This window comes from Ochotona curzoniae, unplaced genomic scaffold (assembly GCF_017591425.1).
Source record: "Ochotona curzoniae isolate NIBS_2020 unplaced genomic scaffold, NIBS_Ocur_1.0 contig_4105, whole genome shotgun sequence".
NCBI classification, from domain to species: domain Eukaryota; kingdom Metazoa; phylum Chordata; class Mammalia; order Lagomorpha; family Ochotonidae; genus Ochotona; species Ochotona curzoniae.
In genome coordinates, this window is record NW_024466129.1 from 6,480,458 (window position 1) to 6,487,706 (window position 7,249).

A 7,249-nucleotide genomic window follows, 5' to 3' on the forward strand; every position below is an offset into this window, starting at 1 on the left:
CAGGTTCAGTCGCAACACATACCAGCACACATTACGGCTGGGATTGGATGCCTGCTGGGCCGGACTAGACTGTAACCCTCACCAGTGTCAGCTGGAATTGGAGGTGGACCAGGCTGGGCCAGGCTACAGCACCCACTGGCAAATGCCAAGGCGAGGGAGGTCATGCCAGACTGAGCTGCAGTGCCCAACCAACACATGTAGGAACCAGGGAGGGAGGGGATAAAGCTGGCAGGGGGAATGTGGAGGGTCCGCCTGCTGGACCACCACTCGCACTGGAGAGCACAAGTTGGGATGGAGGCAGACCAGACCAGGCACCTGTGGGCCTCATGCGAGCTAGATCAGGGAAAAGTCAGGCTTGGTTGACTGTCCCTATTGGTGCAAACATAAATCAGAATGGGTGAGGGTTGTTTGGGCTATGCCGCAGCATCAGCTGGCAGAGGCTGACACTGGGGGATAATTCTGTCAAGTTAAACTGCAGAACCACCTGAGAAGTGCATGTTTCAGGAGTGGACCCAGGAGGGAAATAGTGGGCACCTCCCTCTTGGGTTATCACTCCCACTGGAGACCACATGAAAATCAGGATTGGGGCAGACCTGGCTGAGAAGAAAGGTACCAACCAGCATATACGTGGGCTGGATAGGGGGCTGCTTGGGTTGAACTAGGCTTCAGTGCCCATTGACACATGAGAGCTGAATGGGATATATGGGACACACGGGACCAGTCTGCTGTACATACTGGCAAGCACAGGAACCAGGGCAGGGGGCAGGCCTGGTGGGGTTATTACGGGTCGCTCCAACTAGGCTGCAGCTCCCACTGGTTTATGTGAGGGCCGAGTGTGTGCTGAGCAGAATCAAGCTGGACTACAACACCCACTGCTTCTAGGGGCAGACAGGGCTGAAAACAGAACCGACCCAGCAATTGCAATCACCAGCTGATTGGGGTGATGGACTGTGCCAGACCCTGTACTGGCAAGCACACACAAGAATCAGGTCTGGGATCACCTCAGATGAAGTTTCTTTGGGGATCTCCCCAGTCGAACTGCCGGACTCAGAACCCCAACCATGAAGAGAATTGCAGGTTCCATGGTCTGCCATGGAGTGCAAGTGTCAGAGCTGAGCCTCCTCAGAGGCTCAGACGGAGCAATGGACAGCATCCCCAGGTGCACACGGAGGATAAGGCAGTACTGCAGAGGACACCTGTTACAACAGAGGACGGAGGACAGAACAAATCAATCAACTACCCCAACCAAGTGTTGGCAGTGAGGATCTGGGCAAACGGAGACTCTAAGGTGTGCTATGGCAGCCAGTGGATTCTGGAGAGATTTCATCGTGCTTGGAATGGCGAGATCGGCAGCAGTTCAGAACTGCTGAACTATCAAAACCACTTGAGCATTGCCCTCGGAGTGTGCCCCATATCCGGGACCTGGGATGGGTTGGAGGCTGGGTGGGGCTTCTCCCATTATTTCCACCTTTACTCCAGATAAAGAAAAAAGTAATAATGTCAAAATAATAGTCTTATGCACTTTCCTATAGCCCTTGACCCTTTGTGCCCTAATCAACTATGTAAAGATTGTCAAAATATAATAATTTCAAAAAAGAAAAAGAAAGTGGGGCAGCCAGGATGTGAGCAGGTGCCCAAATGGGATGCCAGTGCTATAGGAGGAGGCTTGGCCTACTATGCCACGGAACCAGCTCCCTAACTTGAAATTTTTTTAAGATGTATTTTTAAAATTTTATTTGAAAGACTTACAGTGATGGGGGTGAGAGCTCTCCGACGTGTTGATTTACTCCCCAGATGGCTGCAGGAGCCAAGAACTTCATTGAGATCACCCACATGGGTGCAGAGTCGCTCCATTGCTTTCCCAGGCACATTAGCAGGGAGCTGAGTTGGAAACAGAGCAGCCAAGAAGTGAACCAGCACCTCTATGGGATGCTGGTGTCATAGGCAGAGGTTTAGATTGCTGTGCAATGGCACTGGCCTCTGACATTTGTCATTTTTTCTTTTTAAGATGTATCCGTTTTTATTGGAAAGGCAGATTTACAGAGAGAAGGAGAGACTAAGGTCTTCATCTGCTGGTTCACTTCCCAAATGGTCATAAGAGCCAGAGCTGAGCCGATCTGAAACCAGGAGCCAGGAGCTTCCTCTGGGTCCCCTACATGGGCACAGGCTCCCAAGGCCCTGGACAATCCCTGACTGCTTTCCCAGGCCACAAGCAGGGAGCTGAAGGGGAAGTGGAGCAGCTGAGACATGAACCAGCGCCCATGTGGGATCATTGTGCATACAAGGCAAAGACCCTGCCACTAGGCTACCGTGCTGGGCCCCATTTATCATTCTTGATATCTTAGAGGCTTGGTAACTAGACACTAAATCTTGCAAAAGTTTGCAGAAATGCCTATTATGAAAAACCCATATGATTTTCCGCACCAAAATGAACTTTTCATTCCATTTCTCCCAAAGCTTTTCGGAAGGTGCCCTTGTGCCAGGAAGTAGGGCTTGATCCTTCCGTGCCCAGGCACCTTTGCACCTCTGATGGCTGAAAGGGGCTTGTACCTGAGCCAGGGACCCCAGGACTGCTGTCTGCACCAGTGTGACCTTGCACAGTTTCCTCCCAGGCCTCAGATACCTTGTCAGGAAAATGGACTTGATCTCCATTTTCTACACCCAGCTGGGCAATGACTTCCACACCAACAAACGAGTGTGGATCCCCAACAAGAAGCTCCGCAACAAGACCGCGGGCTCTGCCACACTGACGCAGCGCGTCCAGCGAGGCCCCGCGTGAGAGGCGTCTCCATCCAGCTGCAGGAGGAGGAGAGGGAACGGAGAGACCACTGCGTCCCACAGGTCACAGACCTGGATCAGCAGATCACCGGAATGGACTCTGACACCAAGCAGGTGCTTCTGGACTTTGGCAAGCTGTCCGAGCTGCAGGCCACTCAGCCCACCGTCGGGATGAACTTCAAAATGCCCCGGGGAGCCATATGAATCTTCCCACTGTCAGATTTTCAATAAACTCCGTGACTACAAAAACAAATTACGAAAGTGAAGCCCAGTTCCTGCCCTCGGAGGACACACACTCCAGTGGGAAAGGCACAGAACGCAGCATGTACTGGGATGGGTGTTGGCATCTCAGAGGAGGGCATGTGACAAAGGTGTCAGCGTTGGCTTTGATGGGACCGATGATCGCTCCTCCGTGATGGTGAATTGAAAGGCTCAGCAAAATGAGCAGAAGGAAGGTTCCCCTGGAAAGAAACAAGAGCCCTGTGCCAGGAGTCAGGGGCCCCGCTGCTGCAACAATGACCCACTGGTCATCTGGGCCAACTGATGCGTATCACGCGCTGGGGCGCTATTGTCTGCCACGCTCTCTGATTTCACACGGACACTGCTTCTCACTGCTGAGTTCAGGTCACCGTGTGTGAGAAAACAGTTTCTAGCCTGCGTGACTGAGAGTGCAAAGGGCTTGGCTGATCCTTGGAGCTGAGCTGCAGGGAAATCGGTGCCAGTCCTTACCAACATCCCTCCTGGTGCCCATGAGGTGGCAGGAGGCCACTGCAGGCCTCGGCACTGCCTGGGGTAACAGCTGCATTTGTTTCCATGCTGTCTGCTTCTGCCCAGCCTCCTGCCAGCACTGCCTGCCCAGCCTCAGTCCTGGCCTCTCTTTGCTGCAAAGTTCAGGGAGTTAAAGCAGATCGGACATGTGACTTCTACCATGAAAGAATGAGAGCCTGGGGCAGTCGGTGTCCCCTTCATCTGCCAAAGATGCTTACAGGGAAGGCACTGCTCTATTTTATGCCACATGTCCCGGCATCACTGTCTACAGGCCTCCTTAGATTCCAAAGTGTCCCAGTTTCACACCACGTTGAATAAATACCCTCATTAAGACAGATGACCAGGCCGTACCCTCAGAGCTTTCTGTGTGCTCCAAAATCTGGAATTGAAAGCAACCACACCCCTTCGGCCCCCGTTGCAGAGAGCGAGCGGCTCACCCAGAAATCCTGCAGAGGAAGTGAAACTGGGCAAATCCCACCTTCTTGGGGGTCCCTCTAAGAGGGATCAGGACTCCAGATGTGACAACCACGCTGAGACGAATCGGGCCACAGGGGATGCAAAGACGAGATGTACCAAAGGACACTCTATTGAGCTTTACCGGGCAACTTACACCATGATTTTGGCAGGGCAAGCAGGCAGATGGAAGTTACTAGTTAACTACACAGTAGCATCCAAGCTGCTCTACCAATAGATCATAGGGGATTTAGAAAACAATCACCAGGCTCCAAGTGGCAGTATAAGCAAACAGGAATTACAGAAAACAAGACCAGTGAACAAACAGATCCAACTAGAAAAGGAATCACACAGAACTTTGTGCTCAGACACGTCTCGGCCGCAGTCACTAAAGAGAGGACCATGGCGAGGTGCCTCACACCTCCCAGGCACACTTTGCCAGCGAGGCGCCCCGAACCCCAGCAGGAAGTCTGTTTTCTGCAGTATTCTCAGTCTGCTGAGAACATCTGAGATTCGGGTTCTCAGGCATCTGGTGATCTGGCTTTTTGGGAGGAAGACCTTCAGCACCACCTCCTCCTCCCCATACTTACTTTTGATGCCAGCATTCCTCTGTCTTTGTGACGGCCTGAACGAACCTTTTATGTCTGCGGCTTTAACTTGACATGGGTGAGAGCCCGCTGCATTCTGGGTCCTTTGTGGGATGCTGTGGGAGACACGGAGCTAAAGAACGCAGTTGGGGGGGTGGATTGGCACGGTGGTCTAGCGGCTAAAATCCTCGCCTTGCATGCGCCAGGATCCCATATGGTTGCCGGCTCCAATCCTGGCAGCCCCACTTCCCATCCAGCTCCCTGCTTATGACCTGGGAAAGCAGTCAAGGACGGCCCAAAGCCTTGGGACCCTGCACCCGTGTGGGCAACCCGGAAGAAGCTCCTGGCTTCAGATCAATGCAGCATCTGCAGCACCGGCCCTTGCAGTTACCTGGGGAGTAAATCCTCGGACGGAAGATCTTCCTCTCTGTCTCTCTTCCTCTCTGTATATCTGCCTTTCCAATAAAAATAAATAAATCTTAAAAAAAAAAAAGAATGCAGTGTGGGGCTTACATCTGGTTCGGAATCTGCAGGGAGCTGATGCAGGCGTGAACTCTGGGAAGCGAAGGCTACTGCACGCGAATGTGACCATGGTGAGGGGCGGCAAGGATGGTGCTATAGGAACCAGATATTCAAGGAAGCTGAGTGACTTAGCTAAATAGAGCCATGACTCTGAATGAGTCTCCCGCCTCCAAAGCCAGGGCTTCTTCCTCCCTCGCTCACCCTGCAGATACATTGCCCTGGGCTTATGGCTTCATGTCCTAAGCCGCCTATGACACTGGCATCCCATATGGGCACTCGTTTAAGTCCCAGCTGCTCCACTTCCTTCCAGCTCCCTGCTGATGCACCTGGGATAGCAGAGAAAGATGACCCAGGCCCTTGAGTCCCTGCTGGGACAAGAGAAAGCTGAAGAAGCTCCTAACTTGTGGCTGTAGCCTGGCAGAGCCCTGCCCATTGCAGCCATCTGGGGAGTGAACCAGCAGATGGAAGGTCTTTCTGACTCTTTATCTCTCTCTGTAACTCTGCCTTTTAAATAAGTAAATAAGTAATAAATAAATAAATCTTTTTTTAAAAAAAGAAACAAATGCATCACTCAAGACACCATGCAGCCTCCTCCCTGGAAAAATGTGCCCAGGAACACTCGCTGAGCTGGTAAGAAGCTGATGGAGCAGGTTTTCCAAGGGACTAGAACTGTTGAATAAAAGAGTTTACTTTTTCAAAATTGTACTTATTATTTGAAAGGCTTAGAGTCTTCCATCTGTTCGTTCATTCCTCAAAGGGCTGCGCCCCGGGAACTTCCCCCAGGTTTCCCACGTGGGTGTCAGGGACCAAGCACTTGGATCATCTTTTGTATCAGCAGGCAACTGGATTGAAACTGGAGGAGCTGGGACTCGAACTGATGCTCATTTGGTATGATGCCACTGTGCCAGGCCCAGGGAGAATTAATCTAAAAAGGACCCAGAAGATAAAGTACAAAATCTTGTTATAAAATATCACAGAAACCGTTTTTAAAAATAGAAGCTTGGAGAATGATCTGTAATCCTCACGCCCTAGCAGCCGGCCCATTCCTTTCTTCTGTCATTTGCATCCAACTTTTTGCCTGGTTGTGATACACATTGCATAGGAATTTATTTCCAAATGTACCCACTTCAACGTTTTATCACATTAAGACCTTTACAATGGCTTAATTATGAGTAAATGAATATTTTCCGTATCATTGAATATTTAACTTGTGTTCATTTTTTTTTCCTCTTTTACAAGTGAATACTGTAGAAGTCTAAGTATTTGTTTCTGGCTCTTGCCTTTTTCTTTTTGAATCATTTCCTCCTGGATATAATTCAGGCACTAAGAATATTTTGAATCAAACAATATAAACGTGTGATGCACACAGTTTTTAACCCAAGTGGAATGTTCGTCTACCTCATCCTAGCAGCTACAGTATTCCATGGAAGAGCTTCAATTCATTGAACTGCTCCTCTGTTCATGAATATTAACCCTATTTTTACAATCTCAGGTGTGCACCACATACCCAGTCTCAGTGAGTGATGGGGTGCAAGAATAATTCCCATCGGCTAGAGACATTCAATGCAAGGACCTGCTCGTGTGTTTGTGGCAGTGCTGGCGAAAACAAACCAGCCTGGCCAGTGGCATGAAAGTCAAGCTGTACAGCTTACATGCAATGCACCATGCACTCGCTGTTCTGTACTTTATATAATTCAGAGTGCCACTCTTGAACCTATTTTTTAATGTACACTACCCCATGGTATGCCAGCTGCAGCCTCAGATATCTGCTTACCAACACTCTCTATAAAGATTGATTTATTAAAAAGGCAGAATAACAAGAGAAAAGGCTGATCTTCCATCTGCTGTTCATTCCCCAAATGCCTGGACCAGGAATCAGGACCTCCACCTTGGTCTCACGTGCAGGTATCAGGACTCAAGCACCTGAAACACCATCTGCTACCTGCAGCATCAGCAAGATGCTGGATCAGAGGCAGAGCAGCTGGGACTGCAACCAGGGCTCAGATGTGGGATGGCGGTGTCCCAAGCATGACCCCCTATACTCCAGCATCATGACCTGATCTGAAGCCAAGATCAGTGTGGGAGACCTGGCACCAATGCTGTGGGCCATCCTCTACTGCTTTCTCAGGTCATAAGCAGAG

At 50.4% G+C, this 7,249-nt stretch overlaps 1 pseudogene; it reads left to right on the forward strand.

Moving 5' to 3' along the window:
* Positions 1 to 2,635: 2,635 nt before the first annotated feature.
* On the forward strand, positions 2,636 to 2,982 carry LOC121159237 (annotated as a pseudogene).
* The last annotated feature ends 4,267 nt before the right edge of the window (positions 2,983 to 7,249 follow it).